Below are 27,541 nucleotides of genomic sequence, written 5' to 3'. Positions count from 1 at the left end.
TTCATCTCATTGCTTCTAGCCTTTACTTGTGCAAATGAGAATAAAAATGATCCTTCTACACATGTGACAGCCTTTGAGATATTTGTAGATAGCTATTAAGTCTCCACTCAGTCTTCTCTTTTGCAAGCTAAACATTCCCAAATCCTGCAACCGTTTTTCATAGGACATGGTTTGCAGACGGGTCACCATTCTGATCACTCTTCTCTGAACTTGCTCCAGTTTGTTGATGCCTTTTTTAAAATGTGGTGCCCAAAACTGGACACAGTATTCCAGATGAGGTCTGACCAAAGAGGAGTAGAGGGCAATAATGACTTCACATGGTCTAGACTGTATGCTTCTGTTAATAAATCCTAAAATTGTATTTGCCTTATGATTTGACTCATATTCAGCCTGTGATCTATTAGTATACCCAAGTGTTTTTCACATGTGCTGTTGCTTAGCCCTATTCCTCCCATTCTGTATATCCTTTTTTCATTTTTATTGCCCCTATGTAGTACTTTGCATTTTTCCCTGTTAAAAATCATTCTGGTTGTTGCTGCCCACTGCTCCACTTTATTTATATCTTTTTGAATCCTCTCTCTCTTCTCTAGTATTAGCTATCCCTCCTAACTTTGCATCATCAGCAGAAGAAATGAAAGATTTTCATGTTGCTGCACTTCTATTATGTGGTCTTCCAGAAAGTTATGACACACACGTGACTGCACTAGAAGCACGGCCTAATGATGAGCTGACACTAGAGTATGTTAAAGGCAAACTTGTGGATGAATTCAAGAGAAAAATGCAGCAAGTAAGCAGCAGTAATGAATCCAGAGCAGAAATAGCATTAAAAACACATGATTTCCCTAAATATAACAGCAATCTAAGATAAACTTGTGCATGTTTTGTCTCTAAAAAGTCTTAAAGTAGACTGCAGAATTTGGAAAGCAAGAATGAGTCAGCTTAAATAACAGAACAGTCATCAAAGGGCTAAAATAGCTCTAAAGGAAGACTCTGCATGTGTTGAAACTGCATTTAATGCCAGTACAGGCCCATCTGCAAAGTATATATGGTGTATAGATTCTGGTGCAAGCAGTCATATCACGAATAACAAGGATTTCTTCACTGACCTTAATGAAAGCAAGTCAGAAAAGGTCATCTTAGGTAATGATTCTATATGACTTCAGAATGAGTAGAAGATGGCTACCTCCACTGTTAAGTTTCCTCAGCACATAGCAGAAAGATCCCAGTAAAGGATGTTCTCTATGTTCCCAGCCTAGAAAGCAATCTTCTGTCAGTAAAGAGGCTCACGCAAAAGGGGAATATAGTTACTTTTTTAAAACACAAATTTTATTTCAAATTTTCAAATTTTCATAGACAATGCTTCGCTTCACATGACAAGTCATTTTTCCAATAAACAGACAATAACTCAGCCTACCATCCTCCCTTCCAACCCTCCCCTAAACAAACCCTCTTCCTCTTACATTTTCAGTGATCTCCCCTAGCAACTTCGCACACATGTTATGTCTAGACCCCTTGTAAAACACAGATTGTAAGCATCACCTCTGTAGAATATCACCACATTTTTCCTTTTTAACTCCTGTCCCAACCAGGACCTTACACCTCACCTTCATTAGCCACCTTCAGTTTCCCCAAATTGTTTTGGATGTCTTCCAGTAGGTACCATTCTGTATATTTAAAGGGCCTTACTATTCTCCTTATTTCCTCTTCATCACATTGTATTACTATGAAATGCCTCCATTTTTTAAAGAATTTACCCGTCAGGCCCTCCTTGTTCCTTTCCGCCTCCAGCTGTTCGATTCTGAGTAAAGATTTAATCTGTCCCATCACCTCTTCCACCGACGGCACATTTCCCTCAAGCCATTTGGACAGTAAAGCCCTCTTACCTATCATAGCCACCCCATGAAACAATTTTGGTAATTTGGGCCTCTGGTCCTCCCCTCCTCTTACTACCTGTCCCTTGCTCCTATAATGAAAGATCCACAGCAATGGATCCATTTCAATTTCCACACTCCCCACTATTTGCATAAATGTTTGCAATCTTTTCCAGAATTTCTGGCTCTCTGAGCATTGCCAGATCCCATGGAATAGGTCTGTTTTTGGCAATTTACATTTCGGGCACTGAGTCACTCTGTTTATCTGTTGTGTATTTGGGATGTTAAAACCATAGATTGCTCTATGCATCAATCTATATTGAGTGTCCCTCCAACCTTCATTAATCACCTCCTTCCTCATCTTCATCCACCCCTGTAATATCTTATCCCCTGCTTCAGAGTCACCCAGTTGTCTTGCCCATGCTCTCCAGACTTGTTCTGGGCATATTGGAATCAAAACCTCCCTCAAAGCTTTATATAATGCGGAGATAGAATTCTCATGTCGGTCTTTCATAATAATTCTGTCCAAGTCATTCGTCCCCTGTTCCATTCTAACATCCCTCAGTTGTGACATTAGCCCCTTTTCTATCTGTTTGTATTGGAGGAATTGAAATGTGGATAGCCCGTATTTTGTCACGATTTCCTGGTATGTCAGCCACCTATTCTCCGACTCATGTATTAGATCTGTCGCCCTTTTTATCCCCTTGTTCCTCCATTCTGAAAAAAGTTTGTTGTCCCTTCCTGCTGGGAAATCTGGGAACCTCCATATATCAAGATGTTTGGATATTCTCCAAGACAACTTGAATTTTTTCCTCACTGCTTTCCAGGCCATCACCGTATCTCTACATACCAGTGAGTGTTTAATGTTCCTTGGCATGTTGGCCAGTGACGTGTGTAATAGTGCCCCTAAATCCCAGGGTTTACAAAACTCACTCTCCAAACGTATGTCAGAATGCCCATTTGTCTTCCTCAACCAGTCTATGGTGTGCCTCATCAGGCATGCCAAATTATACCCTCTAATATTTGGCAATTTAATGCCTCCTTGTTCCAAAGATTGCATCAATTTTTCCGTCTTAATCCTCGGTCTTTTCCCCCTCCATAGGAATGTCGAAAATGCTTTATTCAATCTATTTATGTCTGTGTGTTTCAACAACATGGGGATGGTCTGCATTGGGTAGAGTAACTTTGGAAAACACATCATTTTCAAGAGATGATTTCTACCTAGCAAAGATAACGGTAGCCCTTCCCACATCTTCAATTCCCGTTCTATTTTCTGTATCAAAGGTTTGTAGTTTAATTCATATATCGATGCTGACGTACGTCCCATCTGTATACCTAGATATTTAAGATGTGATTTTGCTATTGGTATCCCACAGATTTCCCCCCTTGTTCCATATAGTTACTTTTAAAGATAACAGCTGCATCATCTGAAAGAAGGGTCACACTCTTGCAGAAGGAAAATTCCAAGATGAACTTTATCAGCTAAAATGCAATGAAAGAGTATACAGTGCTAGACAAGATCTACATAAGAACTGTATCCATGTATGGCACAGACGTCTTGGGCACAAAGACCCAGAAGAAGTAAGGAAGCAAGCTCAACTTGCAAATGGTATTGAAATCAACCAGTGTAGTCAAATGATGAAGTGCACTAGCTGTCTTAAAGGAAAAATGTCCAGAAAATCCTTTCCTAAAATAAGCACCACTAGATCTGCACAGCCACTGGATCTGAGACATACAAATGTATGTGGTCCAATGAGTATTCAAACTCCTAGCAAGAAGAGATATTTTCTCACATCTATTGATGACTACTCCAGATATACAGTTGCCTACCTGTAGTCTTTAACAAATTTGGAAGAATGCCAAAAGCCCTGCGTGCAGATAATGGAACCGAATATACAAGTGGTAAGGTGCAAACCATTTTGAAAAAGGAAAGAATCCTGTTCCCGACTACCATTCCATACAATCCAGAACTAAATGGCATTGTAGAGAGAAAGAACCATACTCTCTGTAAAAGTGGAAGAAGTATGTAGTTTGATGCGAATCTACCTACAACATATTGGGGAGAAGCCATCATGACAGATTGCTATCTTCAAACCATAGTGACAGGTAAAGCCACAAATAAAACTCCATATGAGCTATGGAGCTGTGAGAAGCCTAACCTGAAGCACCTCAGGATATTTGGAAGCAAAACGTTTGTGTATGTTCACAAAGAAAAACATTCCAAGTGGGAATCACATGCAAAGCAAGGAGTCCTGGTGGGCTGTAGCGAAACTCAAAAGGGATACAGAATCCTGCACCCAGAGACCAACACAGTAACAATCAACAGAGATATAGTGATTGAGTAAAACTCTGTATTGCTCAAATTCCATGAAGTTACACCAGTTATTCAACCTAAGAAGCAAGAACAAGAATCTCAATCACCAAACCCAGACACTGAAAACGAAAACACTGAAGTGTGGATAAGCTCTGAAGCTACCAAGGAAGACACAGAAAAACCAAGTCAACCTCCAGTCAGGAGATCAGAAAGGCCAAACAAAGGTATCCCAGCTAGACACCTTTCTTATATGGCCAGAACACTTCCTGAACTAGAGCCACAGTCATGGCAAGAGATGCAAAAACTGCCTATTCACGAGAAGCAGAAGTAGATAAATGCCGCTAATGAGGAGATGGAGTCCCTTCACCAACACCAGACTTGCTGAGCTACCACAAGGAAAAAGAGCTATCGGATGTAAGTGGGTCTTCAAAAACAAATATGACTCAGAAGGTAAAGTTCATCAGTTTAAGGCAAGATTGGTCGCAAAAGGGTACTCGCAAAAGTATGGTGAAGATTATGATGCTACATTTTCTCCAGTTGCGAAGCAAACCACATTCAGAACTTTAATGTCCATAGCTGCAGCTCAACAAATGACAGTGAGACATTTTGACATCAAAACAGCCTTCCTACATGGTGACATTGAAGAGGAGTTGTACATGAGCCAACCCGAGGGATATATCAAAAAGGGTGAAGAGCACCTTGTTTGTAAAATGTAAAAATCTCTCTATGGACTTAAGCAGTCAGCAAGAGCTTGGAACTTGAAAATGAACAAAGTTTTGATGGATGGATTTCAAGCTGATCCATGTTTGTATACGAAAAATGTAGCGAAGGAGTGGATGTATGTTCTCCTATATGTAGATGATGTAATCATGTATCATCAAGATGAAAAAGAAATTGCAAAGATAGGTGAAATTCTCAACCAGCACTCTAAGACTATGGACCTTGGAAATGTGACATATTATTTGGGAATCCAAATCCAGAGAGAGGAAGATGGGAGTTTTCTTCTCAACCAAAGTTAAAAAAAATTTCCTCAATACTAAACCAGTTTGGAATGTCAGAAGCCAAAGGTGCATCAACACCAATGGATCCATCCTACTTAAAATTGGAAGGAGAAGAAGATCTGCTACCCAGCAATGAGAGTTACAGACAAGCAGTGGGGGCGCTTCTGTACATAGCAAACACAACTCGTCCGGATATCACAGCCACAGTTGGAATTCTCTGCCGATGTGTAAGCAAGTCACACCAAAGAGACTGGAATGCAATTAAGATACCGTATTTTTCGCTTTATAAGGCACAACTGATTATAAGACGCACCCCCAAATTTGGTGAAGAAAAAGAGAAAAAAATGTTTTTTATGTTAAATGGAGGTGTGTCTTATAATGCCAGTGTCCGTCTTTCAAATCATATACCGTATATGTCCCTCATCCTGGTATTTATATAACCCCCATCCTGGCACATTGCCCCCTTGTGTTGGCACATAGCCCCCCCATCCTATCCTGGATATGGCCCTCCCGGTCACTATATGCCCCCCAGGTGGCACTCACATGGCCCCCCTTTCTCTATATGCCTCCCTGCTGGTATGCACATGGCCCCCCATCCCTATATTCCCCCTGCTGGCACACATTGTCCCCCCGTCCCTATAATCCCCCCCTGCTGGCACACATTGTCCCTCCCGTCCCTATATTCCCCCCTGCTGGCACACATTGTCCCCCTGGTCCTATAATCTCCTCTGCTGGCACACATTGCCCCCCTCCATATATTCCCCCCTGCTGACACACATTGTCCCCCCTCCATATATTCCCCCCTGCTGACACACATTGTCCCCCCCTCCATATATTCCCCCCATATATTCTACAGATTCGCTCATCTCAAATTATAATGAAGATTTGCAATACTAATTGAAATGTTTGGGGCAGATATTCAAAGCAAGAAAAGCCATAAATATGATTCAATTTCTGAAAGAAAATGCTGTACATGCATTGCATCAGATTTATGTGCAACTCACATGTCAGTTTTGAAAAAGAGCTAAAAAAGGATAAGTGGCTTAAAGGAATCTTAAAATGAAATGAAAATATAGGTGTAAAGTAAGCCAAACAAGAGGTGGCATACTAGTAAAGTATCTAACATTTCTAGATAAACCAAATCAGTCACAGAGCATGCACCTCAATAATAATATATTTTATGCATCTTCGCGCCCCCCCCACACTTCCCCTGTAATTAGGTATGTACTTCCTGTTCTGTACTGATCTCTTTTCATTGGTCATCTCATTATCATTACATATGGGATTATTATGACATCTGATCCTGTCTATTGCTGATTAAAGGGGTTGTCCAGTCTAAAACTACAATTCTGCAGCCAATCTATCACTCTATGCTACTGCAGACTTGCGAATCCTCACGTCACATGCGTTGCGAGCTGTTAGGATTGCTGAGCTAGATTGCTGAGCATGGCTCCCAGCGGTAAGCTGGAACTTAGGACCCCAAAAGCCACATGGCCTGCCACATCTGTGCTTGTGGACTGCATCCTGCCAACTACACCAAGTGTAAGCAGGTTGCGGGATGCAATGATAGACAGGAGGCAGAGGACGGGTTAACAAAATGTAACAATTTAATAGATCAAGATATTCACTCCTCGCAGGGAGGTTAATGGTTAAAGGAGGGATAATGGGGATAACAAATGTAGGGAATAACTCTCCAATGAAGGAACTTATCTTGTCGTGGATGTTCCTTTGCAGCAGAAGGTCCCACAGGGGAATTGTAGAACCGGAAGCGCCCGGGTGATGTCCTCAGATGGGGTCCTTAAAATGACGATCCGTCTTCTGGCGGCAGCGGTCGGTCTCCAGTATCTTCCGCTGAGCCCCTAGTCCATAAACAAGTGCGGCCGAAGCAAATAGGGCTGCAGCACTCCCAGAGGCAAACGAAAATGGATGTGAAGTAAGTGGCAGAGAAGGCCACAGGTGTCTGTCTGGTACTCGGCTCTCCCTCCTTTGCACGTGCGCGGTACTCACAGTCACTGATCTCGCAGCATCTCTCTCCAGCAGTTATAGAGTGCACAGCACCTCTCTCTCTGGCAGTAAGAGAGAACGTGGCACCTCTCTGCGTGGTGGTCCCACTGCAGATGACAGGGACCAAACAATGCGGCCTGTCGCAACGCCGGCACTCGGGGGACGGAGCACGCTGGTCTCCTGGCTGCGCGCTGCTGCTGGTTGGCGCCAAACTGACTGCTGCTGCGGGCGCTTTTGCTTTTATCTCACACTGCCTCCCCGGGTCATGAGGTTGGTCCAGCTCCTCATTTTGTCCCCCAGGCAACAGGGGAGGCAGCCTCAACATTTTCGGACCTGGCTCTGTACAGGTATCCGCAGCCCGGTCCTCTTCCCTACACTGGTCAACCTTTGCCTTCCTAAAGTTCAGTGTTTTTATGACTCCCTGACAAGTCCCCCTAGTGAAAGACAAGTGAAACTGTACAGTATTGTGTTCGCTATTTCCTAGATGTCCGGCGACCTGCAAATTTGTTATACTGTCAGGTCTATTAGATAGTATTAGGTCTAAAAGTGCTGCCCCTCTGGTTGGATTCTGCGCCGATTGTGAAAGATAATTTTTCTTGGTTATTAGCAGAAACCTGTTGCCTTTATGGTTTTCACAGATCTCTGTTTCCCAGAGACCTTAATATCTTATCTCAACAATATCCATAGCGACAAATGTCCACAATGTACTGAGATAACCAGATTACCAGACAGAATAAGAGTGTTCCCAGGATACTCAAACTACAGAAACCCGGATAGCGTGGGGATTTTAAAAGGGCAAATAACGTAACTTTAGAACTTATTGTGGCAAATTGGGGTCAAGATGCTTGAATATTTCAGCAAGCGTCTCTTCATGAACATCTATACATCCAGAGTCAGTTAGTTTGGTTTGTTCCCTATTGTCTTGACTTCTTTATATCACTATACGGCTGCACATTTATTTAACTTTACAAAATACATTTAAACAATAGACGAGAAATGTGCTAAAAAAAACTGGGGGAAAAAACTGAAAAAACAAGCACATTTGAAAGATATATGAAATTAAACCAGCAAAGAAGATTAATACAATAAATCTAGTGTGAGGCTGACTGCAGGACAAAATGAAATTGCAATGATACAGAAGAAAGGATTTGTTAAGGCTGAATAAAAAGCAGCAAGCGTGCTGGTTATGGGTCCTGTGACGAGCACACCGAAGTCTTGGCGCAATGAATAGCAAATACATGGGGACGCTCATGAATACAGATGTTTCCTAAACTTGTTTGCAGAAGAAAACAACTATTTACATTTATAGTATATCGTGCACTTTATGCACGTTTATGCAGACGTTTTTCTTTGGAAATGTCCTTGCATTCGACTGAAGCTCATCTTAGAGATTTGATTTCAGCACAGGTCATGTACTTCTTGTCAAATCTAGAATGTTTAGAGTTCCTGAAGGTAAAACAATGGGAAGAGTTACTAGCCATATTATTTTCTAGTGTAGTATCCACCAGGTTTATCAACATGGCCCATGCCTGTCTGAATATCCAACACATGCTAAAAACAATGTCTGGACTGACATGATTTTGTTTTACAACACAGTTATAAGTGAAATATGTTCAGAAAAAGGTCACGCTCATGCCCTAGGAACTCCATTTTACAATAATCTTGCATGATAAATAAGCTGCTGATGACCCGTTGACAAACACCCAGGTTCGTCAGGTGAAATGATCTTTTGCGCTGCACAAAAGTTGCTTGTTCTTGGTAACATATCGTCTGATGTAAAAAGGATTTACACTACCAAGCGCAATGGCAACCCATGCATATTAAATGGTCTATTACAGCCCCTTCAATGAGCATCATTAAGAGGTATCTGCCTGTGTAAACAGGCTATTAAATGACCACCGACCAGTAGACATTTATACAGTGGGGAAAAAAGTATTTAGTCAGCCACCAATTGTGCAAGTTCTCCCACTTAAAAAGATGAGAGGCCTTTAATTGACATAATACGTAGACCACAACTATGAGCATCAAAATGAGAAAACAAATCCAGAAAATCACTGTGTCTGATTTAGCAAGATTTATTTTTCAAATTATGGTGGAAAATAAGTATTTGGTCACCTAAAAACATTTACAAAAGCAAGAACACAAAATAAGAGCAATAGTATATACTGGGCAAAATAAAAAAGATAAGGATTTATATATAAGTATATACTTGCAAAGGATAGAATGAATGGCAGACCATTCGGAAAATCAAAGTGTATCAAGAGGAAAAAAATGAACATAAAGGTCATAAAAAATGGTAGAACAAATAATAAAAAATCAATATTTATTAGGACAAACAATAAAAAAGATAGGTACTTGTGACATATGTGGTACATGCAAGAACCTGCAAATACTAAAAGACCAATAAATAATGTCTACATGGGAGAAATATTAATAGAGGGATTCACAATGACCCATGTAGAACCTGCTTGATATGGTAAATGAACAAAAATAGATGCATATGCTGGAATCACGTGAACAAAAAGGTGCTAATGTGTAATATACTAGGATGGTAGTGAACACGGACCCAAAAAAGTGCTAATGTGCTGGAAAAAATTCTAAAGGTGAATACTTAATGAACAAAAATTGGCAGTGATATATAAAAAGTGGAACCAAAAGGTAAAAATAAGAAATAATATTAAAACATATGTGTCAACAAAGGAATGATAAGAATCCAGCATTTAGCCATATGTATTAAGCCCCCATAAGAAATAAGTAAATGGTATAGACAATATCATTAAAGTAACATAGTCAAGACAGGGTTATACCTGTAGCAGCAGGTTTAGTAGATGCAGGAACACGCCCCAACAAGCGTTTCGGAAAGAATCCTTCGTCAGGGGATTCCCTGCCCAAGAGTGACTGTATACTCAAAAGACACCTCCTGCTGAGGACTGAGACAGACCGACAGTATGCGGTGAGCGCCCTCTGTGTAAACGTGGACCCGCCAGCCTCCATGACCGGAGGAGACTCCCTTGACAATCCTGAGAAAGTTGCTAGTGTGCGCAGGCCGGCGTGCGCAGTGACAGATCTGAGACCCTGAGAGTAGTAGCTGGACTGACTTAGGAGCGTGGCACTGTCCCTGTGGTGACACGTTCTGAGTGTAGACTTGTTACTAAGAGTGGTGAGTGCAGGACCGCCACTCACCGCCCAGCATCCTGTTGTTTTCCCCAGAGGCTGTTTCTTTATCGTGGACAGAGACTTGAGAGACTGCATGTGCTGATGCTGATGGTGCCACCGTTGGATTCCCGTCCTGTCAGAGATTGCGACGAGACAACCCACGCCACTGTTGCCAGTGGCACCGTTGGAACCCTGTACTCCCTCACAACAGAAGACTACAGTCCGATACGTGAGTGACTGCATCCTGCGTTCCTGATGGTTATTCCAAGACTATAAAAACCACAGAAAGAGGAAAAAATCCTCCAATATTCAGGAGAAAAACAGAAATAGACAGAGATGCTTACCTTTCTAAACAGGCCTCAATACAACTGCACTAACAAGGTGCAGCGGACCCAAGTAAAATGGCAACTGCACAGGTGCAATAATACCAAATAAGACAGCCAGTCTTCAATCAGGGATTGGCCGTGTGGCACACCAGTGCAAAAAAATAATCCTTATGTGGCAGTGCTCACACAGGAAATGTAGAGCATCTGGTTCACAGCCTATTAGTAACGCCATATGGGGGGCTGCCCAGTGCTAACTATAATGCATCCCGTGTGAACAGAGGCCACAGTTTACAGAACCATTTGGGCCCAGCTGCACCCTGAAAAAATATAAAGTGCACAAAAACATATAAATATATGTAAGGTTTTGGTTGACATTCTGGCCATAATACGTAAGCTGGCAAACCGTGTCAAGGTTCCTTACACTTGCCAGACCCTGTACTCCCTCACAACAGAAGACTACAGTCCGATAAGTTTAACCTCTTTATTACTGAACTCTCGTTCTTCCTTCACCTACCCTGCCAACTTTCCAGTTCTGCCCCATTCCTCGTCATCACCCTACAATCCCTCACTCCCTGCGTGGAGCACATCCCCCTGTAAATAAACCTGTTTAACCTTTGCTCTGCCTCCACATGCGTGACTGCATTCTGCGTTCCTGCAGGTTATTACAAGACTATACAAAATATGTACACTGCTCAAAAAAATAAAAGGAACACTCAAATAACACATCCTAGATCTGAATGAATGAAATATTCTCATTGAATACTTTGATCTGTACAAAGTTGAATGTGCTGACAAAATCACACAAAAATCATCAATGGAGATCAAATTTATTAAGCAATGGAGTCCTGGATTTGGAATCACACACAAAATTAAAGTGGAATGTAATGTCCTTAAAACAAGTCAAAAAGATGCTCAGTATTGTGTGTGGCCTCCACGTGCCTGTATGACCTCACTACAATGCCTGGGCATGCTCCTGATGAGGCGGCGGATGGTCTCATTAGGGATCTCCTCCCAGACCTGGACTAAAGCATCCGCCAACTCCTGGATAGTCTGTGGTGTAATGTGACGGTGGATGGCGCGAGACATGATGTCCTCAATTGGATTCAGGTCTGGGGAACGGGCGGGCCAGTCCATAACTTCAATGCCTTCATCTTGCAGGAACTGTTGACACTCCAGCCACATGAGGTCTGGCATTGTCCTGCATTAAGAGGAACCCAAGGCCAACCGCACCAGCATATGGTCTCACAAGGGGTCTGAGAATCTCATCACAGTACCTAACGGCAGTCAGGCTACCTCTGACGAGCACATGGAGGGCTGTGCGGCCCTCCAAAGAAATGCCACCCCTCACCATTACTCACCCACTGCCAAACCGGTCATGCTGAAGGATGTTGCAGGCAACAGATCGCTCTCCACGGCGTCTCCAGACTCTGTCACGTCTGTCACATGTGCTCAGTGTGAACCTGCTTTCATCTGTGAAGCGCACAGGACGCCAGAGGCGAATTTGCCAATGCTGGTGTTCTGTGGCAAATGCCAAGCGTCCTGCATGGTGTTGGGCTGTGAGCACAACCCCCATCTGTGGACATCAGTCACTAAGACCATCCTCATGGAGTCGCTTTCTAACCTGTGGCCTGCTGGAGGTCATTTTGCAGGGCTCTGGCAGTGCTCCTCCTGTTCCTCCTTGCACAAAGGCGGAGGTAGCGGTCTTGCTGCTGGGTTGTTGCCCTCCTACGGCTCCCTCCACGTCTCCTGGTGTACTGGCCTGTCTCCTAGTAGCACCTCCAGCCTCTGGACACTACGCTGATAGACACAGCAAATATTCTTGCCACAGCTCGCATTGATGTGCTATTCTGGATGAGCTGCACTACCTGAGCCACTTGTGTGGGTTGTAGAGTCCGTCTCATGCTACCATGAGTGTGAAAGCACATCCAACATTCAAAAGTGACCAAAACATCAGCCAGAAAGCATTCGTACTGAGATGTGGTCTGTGGTCCCCACCTGCAGAACCACTCCTTTATTGAGGGTGACTTGATAATTGCCAATAATTTCCATCTGTTGTCTATTCCATTTGCACAACAGCATGTGAAATTGATTGCCAATCAGTGTTGCTTCCTAAGTGGACAGTTTGATTTAACAGAAGTTTGATTTACTTGGAGTTATATTCTGTTGTTTAAGTGTTCCCTTTATTTTTTGAGCAGTGTATTTATCCAGGTTTAGGGACTAAAAACATTCCAGGTGTGCTTCTTTAAAAATTAGCACAGAATTGAAAGGATTAAGCTCATAGAATATGACCAGATGTGAAGGCATGTGCTTTACAAGTTGCTGTAAAACTTTCCAAAATCATTATTAGCACATTTTTCTCAACATGTAGATAAATGAAGACGCTCATATTTGTGTAAATGTTGCATTGTCTTCTCCTTGTAATTGATTCTATGTTTTATTGGAGACCCCACTACTGACCCGGTTGTTCTTTATACAACTGTTCATTTACATAGATCACATTTATTTAAAGATTCCTGTTCTTGCTTTAAACACCACAATCATCTGCATGCATAGGCAGATTAAGTCTCTAATCAAAACATCCCCAGTAATCATTAAGCATGACATTAAACAGTGTAAGGCTAATTACACTCCCCTGAAGAATTTCTTTGTGAACATATTGTAAAAGACTGTTGAGAAATCTTGCCCAAAATACAAGACGTTTAAACCAATTTTATCAACCAGCACAAGCTCATTTATTAATACAGTGCCAGGCACAATCTCCTCCTAATTAACAGTAGCTTGGAAGCTTGCTTGCTATGGGCTCTCGCACAGCCATAAGGGATTAGACCAGGTCACTCGCCCTGTGGATTGCAACGATTTGGAATTCACAGCTGACGTTTCTGAAGATTAGTCTATTCTTTGTTATTTCTCTTCTAATAAAATTACCTTATATGAACATATCAGCAAGAACACAGTTCTTAGTATTTGCAAATTTCAAGGTGCCGAATAATTTCATTTGAAGTATTCCGTGTCACAAACAGCTCATTTTGGATGTCATGGTAACAAAGCGTTGTCAGAGATAAGGGAGTATATATTTTCACTGAAAACCAGGAGAAATATAAGTAATTTTTATTAAAGTGGTTATTATGGTGTATTTTGTTTTATGAATACGGGATTTTTAGAATATAATCAAATTTGATCAAATGTTATTAGTGACCTCTTCTCTGAGTCTCGGTTTTGGATATCTTTTCCACAGTATTGGAAAAAATAATAATTCAACAAACATGTCCAAAGTACAAAGTAAGAGTGCTGGACACTTCAAATATTAGAACCCACACATTCCAAAATAGCGATATTTAGCTGCCTAAGGATGCAAAGTGATTCCAGTAAGGAATATTAAAATCATAATTTATTAATAATGATTAAAAACAAGGAAAAAACACAGAACAAAAAACATTGCGGGAATAAACCTCCAAGGGGGGATGTACACAAAACACAATAGGGCTGGGTCCACCATAGAAATTCAAGTTCTCAGTTACATGAAGATGTAATATGTATACTGCACATTTATTAATATATCATGCACCCTTATATATACAACTAGCTACGAACCCATTCTACGCCCGGGTGGTGAGCATTTTTATTGGTATATGGTCTCCCATCCTGGTATGTGCTGCCACCCTCCTATCTTGGTATGCATGGCACCCCTCATTCCTATCCTGGTATGCATGGTACCCTCACCCCCCCAATCCTGGTATGCATGGCACCCCATTCTTCATCCTGGTATGCATGGTCCCCTCACCCCCCAATCCTGGTATGCATGGTACTCCCTCATCCCTATCCTGGTATGCATGGTACCCCCTTATCCCTATCCTGGTTTGTATGGTCCCCTCAACCCCCTATCCTGGTATGCATGGTACCCCTCATCCTCCAATCCTGGTATGCATGGTACCCCTCATCCTCCAATCCTGGTATGCATGGTACCCCTCATCCCCCAATCCTGGTATGCACGGCCCCCTCACCCCCCAATCCTGGTATGAATGGTCCTCTCACCCCCCAATCCTAGTATGCATGGTCCCCTCACCCCCCTATCCTGGTATGCATGGGCCTCTCACCCCCCCTATCCTGGTATGCATAGTTCTCTCACCCCCCCATCATTGTATGCATGGTCCTCTCATCCCCAATCCTGGTATGCATGGTCCTCTCACCCCCCTATCCTGGTATGCATGGTCCTCTCACCCCCCCCTATCCTGGTATGCATGGTCCTCTCACCCCCCCCATCCTGGTATGCATGGTCCTCTCATCCCCCAATCTTGGTATGCATGGTCCTCTCACCTCCCCTATCCTGGTATGCATGGTCCTCTCACCCCCCTATCCTGGTATGCATGCTACCCCTCACCCCCCTATCCTGATATGCATGATCCCCTCACCTCCATTCCTGGTATACATGGTCCTCTCACCCCCCTTTTCCTGGTATGCATGGTCCTCTCACCCCCCAATCATGGTTTGCATGGTCCCCTCACCCCCCCTATCCTGGTATGCATGGTGCTCTCACCCCCCTATCCTGGTATACATGCTACCCCTCACCCCCCAATCCTGGTATACATGGTCCCCCTCACCCCCCTTTCCTGGTATGCATGGTCCCCTCACCCCCCTTTCCTGGAAGGCATGGTCTCCTCACCCACCTATCCTGGTATACATGGTCCCCCTCACCCCCCTTTCCTGGTATGCATGGTCCCCTCTCCCTCCTATACTAGTATGCATGGTCCCCTCACCCCCCAATCCTGGTATGCATGGTCCCCTCACCCCCCCAATCCTAGTATGCATCGTCATTGTATGCATGGTCCCCTCACCCTCCATTCATGGTATGCATGGTCCCTTCACCCTCTTTTCATGGTATGCATGGTCCCCTCACCCCCTTTCGTGGTATGCATGGTACCCTCACTCCCCTTTCATAGTATGCATGATCCTCTCTCCCCTTTCGTAGTATGCATGGTCCCCTCACCCCCTTTTCGTGGTATGCATGGTCCCTTCACCCCCTTTATGTGGTATGCATGGTCCCCTCACCCCCCTATCCTGGTATGTATGGTCCCGTCACCCCCCTTTCATGGTATGCATGGTCCCCTCACTCCCCTTTCGTGGTATGCATGGTCCCCTCACCCCCCAATCCTGGTATGCATGGTCCCCTCACTCCCCTTTCGTGGTATGCATGGTCCCCTCACCCCCCAATCCTGGTATGCATAGTCCCCTCACCCCCCAATCCTGGTATGCATGGTCCCCTTACCCCCCTTTCGTGGTATGCATAATCAGCTCACTCCCCTTTCATGGTATGCATGGTCCCCTCACCCCCCAATCCTGATATGCATGGTCCCCTCACACAATCCTGGTATGCATAGTCCCCTCACTCCCCTTTCGTGGTATGCATGGTCCCTTCACCCCCCTTTCATGGTATGCATGGTCCTCTTACCCTCCTTTCGTGATATGCATGGTCCCCTCACCCCCCTATCCTGGTATGCATGGTCCCTTCACCCCCCCTATCCTGATATGCATGGTCCCCTCACCCCCCTTTCGAGGTATGCATGGTCCTCTCACCCCCCAATCCTGATATGCATGGTCCTCTCACCCCCCTTTCCTGGTATGCATGGTTCCCTCACCCTCTATCCTGGTATGCATGGTCCCCTCACCTCCCCTATCCTGGTATGCATGGTTCCCTCACCCCCTATCCTGGTATGCATGGTCCCCTCACCCCCCCTATCCTGGTATGCATGGTCCTCCTCACCCCTATTAAACTACACACATACAAAAAAACAAACATTCCTACTCACCCTTGTTTCCTGTGCTCCAGCGCTGTCACGTTCTGCTGGAGGCCAGGGGGAGGAATGTGGCACCAGAGTGCATGCATGCCCATAGCTCTGTCCGGCACCATATTTCTGAAGACGCACTGCAAATGTGTCTTCAGTAAAATGGCGCTGTATCACACTATGCGCATGCGCGATTATGGCCGCACTCCTGCCCCGGTCTCCAGCTGAAGAGAAGTGCCGCAGCAACGCTCCTTCCGGTCAGGTAAGTGTGTAAGTATGGCGCCGGAGATGGCGGTATGCAGTGTGTACGGTACCGCCATCTCTGGCGCCATACACACTCCTCACCGCTGGATGCCTCATTCTGTATGGAGCCAGACTGCGCAGTCGCGTCGCGCTTGTGCAGTCTATAAAGGCTTCGGACAGAGTGACGCTTACAGCGTTATATTATATTTTAGGTCTATATTAATTAAAAAAGAAATGAAGAATCCTAAATATAATAAAGAGCTTAGTGCCAAAAGAGGGTCCAATTAGTCACCATTCATAGACCGACTGTTATACAGGCATGCATGATAATATACACTGTCTGTACAAAAGTTAAATTATTTACTATGTATACAGTGCATTCATAAAGTGCAGTGCAAGTACCAATACATGAAAGAGAGATTACATCACCTTAAATGAATGAAAATAAATAGAGACCATGAGGAGGACCAGGACAGCCGTACATCCCCAACCCCCATGCCGTTTTGCAAACGCTTCTTCCAGGGGTGTGTCATAGGGCAGGGACGTTACTTATTTTATACAATTAGTTATACAATAGGGAACGATCATAAAAAGGAGAAATTTATTATAGCAGCAGTCATTGGTGAATTCAGTGCAGAGGTGGTAACGTCATTGAGGAGGTGGAGTGATAGCTGGCAGTAACAGTTTTCATTGGCACAACGCATGCTCGCATCCTACCTCTGCATGAAACACAAATCAGGTGTCAACAGGTGCTTACCTAGAGTAGCCAACTCAAATACAATCAAAAAGATATGGCAGCACTCTGTAGTGCTTTAGCATGCAAACATGAAATGTGAAAATTGAATTGCATTACTGCAATAGAAATATGAAAAATTTGCTAAGGGGTGGAGTGCTCAGTCAGAAGGCTAATACAAATATAAAAAAACTGACCCTCACATCCAAATACAAATCAGGTCTGAACAGATGCTGTTTACCTAGAGTAGCCAACTCAAATACAATCAAACAATAAGGCAGCACTCTGTAGCGCTATAGCATGCAAACATGAAAAATGAAAATTGAATTCCATTACTGCACTTTAAATATGAAAAATTGAGAATGCTTAGCGCATAAGATGGCCAATTCATGTGTACCTGGCAGCTACGATAAGGTGATTCTCGTTGCCAGGGACCTAATGCCAATTCTCTCTTAGACAGTCTACATTTCTCTGGGAACCTAATGTGAATCCACTCTTAGGCTGGGGTCACACTTGCGAGTGTAATGCGAGAAACTCACTAGAGTCTCTCGCCTCAATACCCGGCACTGCCGCCAGTACTCGGGACCAGAGAGTGCGGCTGCATGTATTTCTATGCAGCTGAATGCTCCGGTCCTGAGTGCGGGCGGCAGTGCCGGTTATTGACGTGAGAGACTTGCGCGAGTTTCTCGCATTGCATTCGCAAGTGTGACCCCGGCCTTAGATTAAAGTCTATATGTCTATGGAGGTGTAGAATACTGTTGCAATTAAAACTGCCTGAGTCTAAAGGGTGGAGTGCTCAGTCAGAATGCTAACCGTCACATCCAAACACAAATCAGGTCTGAGCAGGTGCTTACCTAGAGTAGCCAACTCAAATACAATCAAACAAATAAGGTAGCACACTGTAGCGCTATAGCATGCAAACATGAAATATGAAATTGAATTGCATTACTGCACTAGAAATATGAAAAACTGAGAATGCTTAGCGCATAAATTGGCCAATTCATGTGTACCTGGCAGCCACGATAAAGCGATTCTCATTGCCACGGACCTAATGCCAATCCTTTCTTAGACAAGTGTACATCTCTCTGGGAACCTATTGTGAATCCACTCTTAAACTAAAGTCTATATCTCTATAGAGGGGTAGGATCCTGTTTCAATTAAAAACGCCTGAGGCCAAGGGGTGGAGTGCTCAGTCAGAAAGCTAATACAAATATAAAAAAAATGACCATCACATCCAAACACAAATCAGGTCTGAACAGGTGCTTACTAGTGATGAGCGAGCACGAAAATGCTTGGGTTCTCGTTGCTCAGGTCGAGCAAATTGGAACACTCGGGTACTCGACCCGAGCAACGAGCCCAATGTTAGTCTATGGGAAATCCAAGCTTTTTTGCCGTGACCCCTGGAAGGTCTTTCTAGGGTATCAAAACGTCAGAAATGTATGGGAACAGTGCACAAACAACATGGGAACATCATGGAGAAGGCCCTTGGAAGCATTTTTGATTCCTAGGTCACTGCTGTGACCAATGTTGTCAGAGTGTGACGCCACTTTTACAGGCGTACAGTAAAACATACAAAAACGAAACCAAAATGGATTTTACAGGGAAATATGCTAAGGGACATCCTTTCCAGGGTAATAATTTGTATGTAAGGCAAAAGAAATAACCCCCAAAAAATGTTCCTCCACCACTTTGGCTTTTTTCACACGTAGCGTTTTCTATGCGTTTTTCAACGTTACGATTGCTTTCAACCAATACAAAAGCATTTACTGGGAAATGTCATTGTAGCATTTAACAAACTTAGCTGGCCATGTGGTGTGTGACACATCATCAGACACATCTTCTTTCATTTATGAAGGAGTGACTCTTAAAGTCACAAAGCCTATTTTTATAGGGGCATCAGTCGGCATTACTATTCTTAAAGGGCCATTATTAAACAGTAAGTCTCCTATACTGTTATTGCCTATGCATTGAATGGCTGGGCTGCCACAAATTAGGATGCACCCCAATACCCCTTTCACAAGATGTACAGGAGAGCCTCCTGAAAAAATATTCCCATTATAAGAAAGTGGGTCTCCCATAGTGTTTGCCTATGCACTGAATGCAAGGGCTGCCTTGCCCCAAAGTTACAAGCACCCCAATAACTCTTGGAACAGATGTTCTGGATGGCCACATGAAACAAAAGTTCCTATTATTTTTCATTTGGTACTGCCATACTGTTAGCCTATGCATTGAATGCAAGACCTGCTCTGCACAAAATTCACATGAACCCCAATAAGCCTTTGAACCCACGTACTGGATGGCTACAGGAAAACCAAGTTCACATTATTCATTTGGTTCTTCCATACTGTTAGCCTATGCATTGAATGCATGGCCTGCCTTGCCACAAAGTTACACGCACCCCAATAACCCTTTGAAATGATGTACTGGATGGCCACAGGAAAACCAAGTTCACATTATTCTTTTGGTACTGCCATACTGTTAGCCTATGCATTGAATGCAAGGCCTGCCCTGCACCAAATTCACACCACCACAATAAGCCTTTGAACCCACATACTGGATGGCCACATGAAACAAAAGTTCACATTATTTTTCATTTGGTACTGCCATACTGTTAGCCTATGAATTGAATGCAAGGACCGCCCTGCCACATGCACTCCAATAAGCCTTTGAACCCACATACTGGATGGCCACAGGAAAACCAAGTTCACATTATTCTTTTGGTACTGCCATACTGTTAGCCTATGCATTGATTGCAAGGCCTGCCCTGCACCAAATTCACACGCACCCCATTAAGCCTTTGAACCCACGTACTGGATGGCCACAGGAAAACCAAGTTCACATTATTCATTTGGTTCTTCCATACTGTTAGCTTATGCATTGAATGCAAGGCCTGCCTTGCCACAAAGTTACACGCACCCCAATAACCCTTTGAAACGATGTACTGGATGGCCATAGGGAAACCAAGTTCACATTATTCATTTGGTTCTACTATAATGTTAGCCTATGCATTGAATGCAAGGCCTGCTCTGCACCAAATTCACACACACCCCAATAAGCCTTTGAACCCCGGTACTGGATGGCTACATGAAGCAAAAGTTCCCATTATTAATTTGTCATAAAGGAGGCCAGTTCATCAGTAGGGTCCACCCATAAAGAGTCTGTCTTTAGCTCTTTAGAAGGCACAAAAATGAGCATTAATAATTTGCATCCAAGAGTCACAGAGGAAGATATCGTGGAGCTTTTCTGTGTATGCGATACCTTGAAGAACACCTGCTTGTTGAGTTCCGGAGTTGCAGAGGTTGTCTTTGTAAAGGCCCCGTCACAAATAGCATGCGTCCCTTAGAAACCCGCTGTGTACCCTAGTTACCAGCTCCCTGCATCAGCACGCTGGTAACTAAGGTACACATCTGGTTTTTAAGCACGGCGCCGTGCTTAGAAACCCTGCGTTTACCTTAGTTACCAGCTGATCGCTGGTCTCCCGCCTGTCACACGCAGCGATGCATGCTGGCCAGCGGGAGACCAGCGACCAAAAAATGTCCAGTGCTCTCCTACAGCGATCAGCGATACCGGCAGGGGGGCCGGTCGCTGATCGCTGTCACACACACCGATCTCGCTGGTGAGATCGCTGTTGCATCACAAAAATTGTGACTCAGCAGCGAAGATGATGCAGTTGGTGCCTACAAAAAATACAACAGATACCTAGATAGACAGCCAATGAAATTCAATCTTCCTTTGAATGGTAGTGTGATAACATCAGACCAGCCCATACTTCTAAGATTAAGTGACACTCCATCAAAGGAGGAAGGTTGATGTCGAAGAAACACAAACTCCTCCTCCTTCAGTGTTGCTTAAAATCCTCCCGCTGAAGTTGATCCTGATACTATCTTAAAGCACTCTTTAAATCCTCAGGATCATCAGTAGTGTTGAGCATTCCGATACCGCAAGTATCGGGTATCGGCCGATATTCGCTGTATCGGAATTCCGATACCGAGTACCGATATTTTTCAATATCGGATACCGGAATCGGAAGTCCCCATAATGCAATGAGCCACTGTTGTGGCTGTGATTGGCTGCTGAAATGATGTCATCATGATGCGCGGTCTGTGCGCATCATGATGCGCGGTCTGTGCCGACTGCGGGGGGTCTGTGCCGACTGTCGGGGGTCTGTACAGGCCTCTCGGGTGTCTGTACAGGCCTGTCGGGGGCCTGTGCCGGCTGCCGGTGGTCTGTACGTGCCTCTGGGGAGCCTGTGCTGGCTGCCGGTGGTCTGTACAGGCCTCTCGGAGGTCTGTACAGGCCTATCGGGGGCCTGTGCCAGCTGCCGGTGATCTGTATGGGCCTCTCGGGGGCCTGTGCCGGCTGTCGGGGGCCTGTGCCGGCTGCTGGTGGTCTGTACGGGCCTCTCGGGGGCCTGTGCTGGCTGTCGGTGGTCTATGCCGGCTGCCGGGGGGCCGTGCCGGCTGCCGGTGGTCTGTACGGGCCTCACGGGGGCCTGTGCCAGCTGCCGGTGGTCTGTGCGGGCCTGCCGGGGGTCTTGTGTGTGTGCAGGCATCGTCCGATGGGACTACAAGTCCCATCGGGAGATGCCTGCTACAATGACAGTGATTGACACATTAGCCAATGATGGGACAGTAGTAGTCCCATCATCCGGCTAATATGTTGAATGTAAAAAAAAAACAACAACAAAAACGTACTACATACATACTACATATATACTACATTCATACAACATACATACATACTACATACATACTTCATATATACTACAATCATACAACATACATATATACTACATACTACATACATACTACATATATACTACATTCATGCTACATACATACTACATATATACTACATTCATACAACATACATACATACTACATACATGCTACATATATAATACATTCATACAACATTCATACATACTACATACATGCTACATATATACTACATTCATACAACATACATACTACATACTACATACATACTACATATATACTACTTTCATACAACATACATACATACTACATATATACTACATTCATACAACATACATACTACATACATGTATACTACATTCATACAACATACATACATACTATATACATGCTACATATATACTACATTCATACAACATACATACATACTACATAATACATACATACTACATATATAATACATTCATACAACATACATACATACTACATACATGCTACATATATACTACATTCATACAACATACACACATACTACATACATGCTACATATATACTACATTCATACAACATACATACTACATATATACTACATTCATATAACATACATACATACTACATACTACATACATGTATACTACATTCATACAACATACATACATACTATATACATGCTACATATATACTACATTCATACAACATACATACTATATAATACATACATACTACATATATACTACATTCATACAACATAGATACATACTACATACATGCTACATATATACTACATTCATACAGCATACATACATACTACATACATGCTACATATATAATACATTCATACAACATACATACATACTACATACTACATACATGCTTCATATATACTACATTCATACAACATACATACATAGTACATACTACATACATACAACATGCTACAGACATACAACATACATACTACATGCTGCATACATACTACATGCATACTGCATACAATACATTCATATAATACATACATAGACATACAGTACATATAACAGAGTACATACTCACCATCACTTGTCACTTTGATCCCCGAAGCCAGTGTCATCTATGAAAAATATGAAAATAACAAACAAGCCATATACTCCCTGATCTGCAGAAATCCATGCGTGTCCCACACCGATCTCCCGTGGAGAACAGCAGCATCAGCTGATGCGACCGCTCTCTAGGGGCTTCAATAATCCAATGACGGGAGGTAGGTATCCTTCCGCACTGTATTCCTCCGCCACTGTAAAAAAATAGTCCCTAGTCTCACTTTTGGCATTGCTGTGTGAGAAAGTTCCCACACAGCTTTTGCCATAAAGTTAGACCAGGTACTATCTTTTTACAGTGGCGGAGGAATACAGTGTGGAAGGATACCTACCTCCCATCACTGGATTCCTGGAGCCCCGTAGAGAGCGGTCGCATCAGCTGATGCTGCTGTTCTCCATGGGAGATCGGCGTGGGACACGCATGGATTTCTGCGGATCAGGGAGTATATTGTTTGTTTGTTATTTTCATATTTTTCCACAGATGACACTGGCTTCGGGAATCAAAGTGACAAGTGATGGTGAGTTTGTACTCTATGTTATATGTACTGTATGTCTATGTATGTATTGTATGAATGTATTGTATGCAGTATGTATGTAGTATGTATGCAGTATGTAGTATGTATGTATGTATGTTGTATGTCTGTAGCATGTTGTATGTATGTAGTATGTATGTACTATGTATGTATGTTGTATGAATGTAGTATGTATGTAGCATGTATATAGTATGTATGTTGTATGAATGTAGTATATATGTAGCATGTATGTAGCATGTAGTATGTATGTATGTATGTTGTATGAATGTAGTATATATGTAGTATGTATGTAGTATATATGTATGTTGTATGAATGTAGTATATATGTAGCATGTATGGAGTATGTATGTATGTTGTATGAATGTAGTATATATGTAGCATGTATGTAGTATGTATGTATGTTGTATGAATGTAGTATATATGTAGCATGTATGCAGTATATATGTATGTTGTATGAATGTAGTATATATGTAGCATGTATGTAGTATGTACTATGTATGTATGTTGTATGAATGTAGTATATATGTAGCATGTATGTAGTATGTAGTATGTATGTATGTTGTATGAATGTAGTATATATGTAGTATATATGTAGTATGTATGTATGTTGTATGAATGTAGTATATATGTAGCATGTATGTAGTATGTATGTATGCTGTATGAATGTAGTATATATGTAGCATGTATGTAGTATGTATGTAGTATGGTTTTTTTTGGGGTTTTTTACATTCAACACATTAGCCGGATGATGGGACTACTATTGTCCCATCATTGGCTAATGTGTCAATCACTGTCATTGTAGCAGGCATAGCCCGATGGGACTTGTAGTCCCATCTGACGATGCCTGCACACACACAAGACCCCCAGCAGGCCCGCACAGACCACCGGCAGCCGGCACAGGACCTCGGCAGCCGGCACAGACCACCGACAGCCGGCACAGGCCCCCGAGAGGCCCGTACAAACCACCGGCAGCCGGCACAGACCACCGACAACCGGAACAGGCCCCCGAGGGGCCCATACAGACCACCGGCAGCCGGCACAGGCCCCCGTCAGGCCTGTACAGACCCCAAGAGGCCCGTACAGACCACCAGCAGCCGACACAGGCCCCCAACAGTCGGCACAGACCCCCGAGAGTCCTGTACAGACCACCGGCAGCCGGCACAGGCCCCCGACAGTCGGCACAGACCCCCAAGAGGCCCGCACAGAGCCTGCCCGCACACATAGACATGTACAGTGTCCGCCCACACACCGCCCACACTCTTCCCCCTCCCAAACAGGATGTGTAAGTCAAGAAAGGTTTTTTTTTAATTACGATATTTCTGTCCCATTGACTTGAATGGGACTTCCGGGATCGGAATCGGCGATACCCAATACTTTTTTCATATCGGCCGATCCGATATTTTTCAATATCGGGTGGTATCGCTCAACACTAGTCATCAGCAATCATCCAACCACCTGCATTTAAGATTAAGCTCTGATGACACCAACACAATTTGGAGACTGTAATAACAGAGATTCACAATTCACATATGAGCCCAGAGACTCCTTTAAAAAAAATACATTTCTTTTTGATTTTTGTTTAATGCTGGTGATGAACACCAGCAGGTAGTTGATGTTTGAAGGAGTCTGGCATCAGACAGTTTACAATTTATCCTGTTCACAGCATTGTAGTACAGTTCACCTTTGTTGTGGGGCAGTTGCGTTATTGCATCAAGAATTTCTGTTTTCCCCTTGGTTTAGTATTGTGATACAGCACAATTATGGCTCTACTGTTCTGTCAAGGGAGGCTAAATAAATGTTGAATAACTTGTTTAAATGTCTTCAATAATCTGTTTCAGCTTAAAAGATAATATTTGTTGTTTGGTAGCTTTAATATCTGGGATTCCTACAAATGGATCTCAAGACCTTCATATTCCACTAAATGGGGGGGGGATTACTAAGTGTCCACCGACTGTGTTCTAGAGAAATAATTTTTTCATGACTAATGAATGTTTCACACTGTAAAAATGTAATACAGAACTGTTCTATCGTAGGCCATACTCATTGCCCTGCGGCTGAAGCATTTTGTGATATCTGTGATCTGAAGACAGAGATATGTTAAAGGGAAATAGATCACGCTAATAGTGATCTAAATACTGAGAAGTGTACAGAGGAATTCTGGGAGGACATAGATAGTGGTTTTCTAACAACTTCATCTGCATTTTAAAATTTTTATGTAATGCTGGTAATTAAAAAAAGGTACTCTAGTGTGGACAGGGGGCAGTGCCATACCACGACTATCTATTTGCTCTTCCTGTACAACCCTATAATTTTTTAATAATTGATATTTATTTGTACTCCTCATTGGGAGGGGGGAGACACAAGAAATGATAGATGAACTCTGCTGAGACCACAAACATCCCTTTGCAAATATTAACGTGGCTGTTGCATCATGGAACACGTTCACCCTAGTGTTCTAGTAGTGGTGTCTGAAGAAATGTGGAGGATGTGTGGTATCCCACTAAGAAGCCATTTCTATGGGATACTGTATATATTGTACATTTTCATAGAAATGCTCTCCATTTTTATGGGGACTGGGCATTTTAAATACATTGTGAGACCTGCTGACAGGTAGAACAAAAGGGGTTAATCTTCTCCTCCCAGGCTTGATCAGGTGACCCAGCTCAGTTTTAATATGCATAAGGTATCAGGCCTCCATTGATTTTTTTTGGGTTGCCTACTTAATCACACAATTTTTAAAAAAAAAACAAAATACAGGCAAGATAGATGTCTCTGTCAGATGCCTCATCTATCTGTGGGCTACAAATTGTGGCATTTGAGTCCTCCATTGAACTGTTTTTCCTGTCTCTTACTAAAGTTATTAACATCAGTTTGATGAGAAAAAAAATTTTTTTACCTACAGGCCAGATATTTTAAACTGTGAGTCTCCCACACACGGATAACATATAAGTTCACTTGAAATTCAGCCATTTGAAGTCAACGTGGAAAATAATGTAGTACATTTAAAAGGGGCAAGGCGTGTGGCAAGGGATGGGGAAGTGGATATGATGGTGATGGTGCATGCAGAGGCTGAGGCTGTTGGCAAGCTGAAACTGGGCCACACCAAACACCCACATTTTCTTGCTTGACCTTCCTGTCTAAATTACTAGGGGAACGCATCAGCACACCACGTATTGAACCCACAGCAGCGTCAAAAAGTTGTTGGTTGGATAACGGATAATCCTTCCAGTCACTTTGCCACCATCAGTCACTTTGCCACCACCACCAGCACCCTGTTTTCCACACGGTCAACTCTGAGTAGCCGTGAGTCTGGACCGCATATTCCTCACCCTGATCCTCCTTCCTCCCACCATGCCGATTGCCAGTAGACAACTGATCCCACACTTGGACACTCCCAAGAGCTGTTCACTTTACCATTTATAGATTCGGGACTCTCGCATGGTACACTTGAAGTGGGGCAAGATGATATCGCATGTAGTGCTGCCCAAATATTTGAGCAGCCACAGTCACACAAAGGTGACGGTGGAAACAAGAGGTGGATGATGATGAGACACAATTGCCAGAAAGTCAGGAGGAGGACCAGGGTGCGTAAATGGAAGACGAGGTGGTGGATGATATTATTAGTCATTTTTATAGTGCCATTGTCACGGTCACGCGTGTCTGGACGCAGCGAGTACCGCAAGGCGAACCCATGTGACACACGTGACCCTGGATACACCGCCTCCAGTGGGGCGAATTTAAATAATAAACACGTGCAGCTGGATACACCGCCTCCAACTGGCGAATTTA

The sequence above is a fragment of the Dendrobates tinctorius genome, unplaced genomic scaffold, assembly GCF_039654945.1.
Source record: "Dendrobates tinctorius isolate UK_male_01 unplaced genomic scaffold, ASM3965494v1 ptg000064l, whole genome shotgun sequence".
Taxonomy (NCBI): Eukaryota; Metazoa; Chordata; class Amphibia; order Anura; family Dendrobatidae; genus Dendrobates; species Dendrobates tinctorius.
This window is presented reverse-complemented; position numbering follows the sequence as displayed.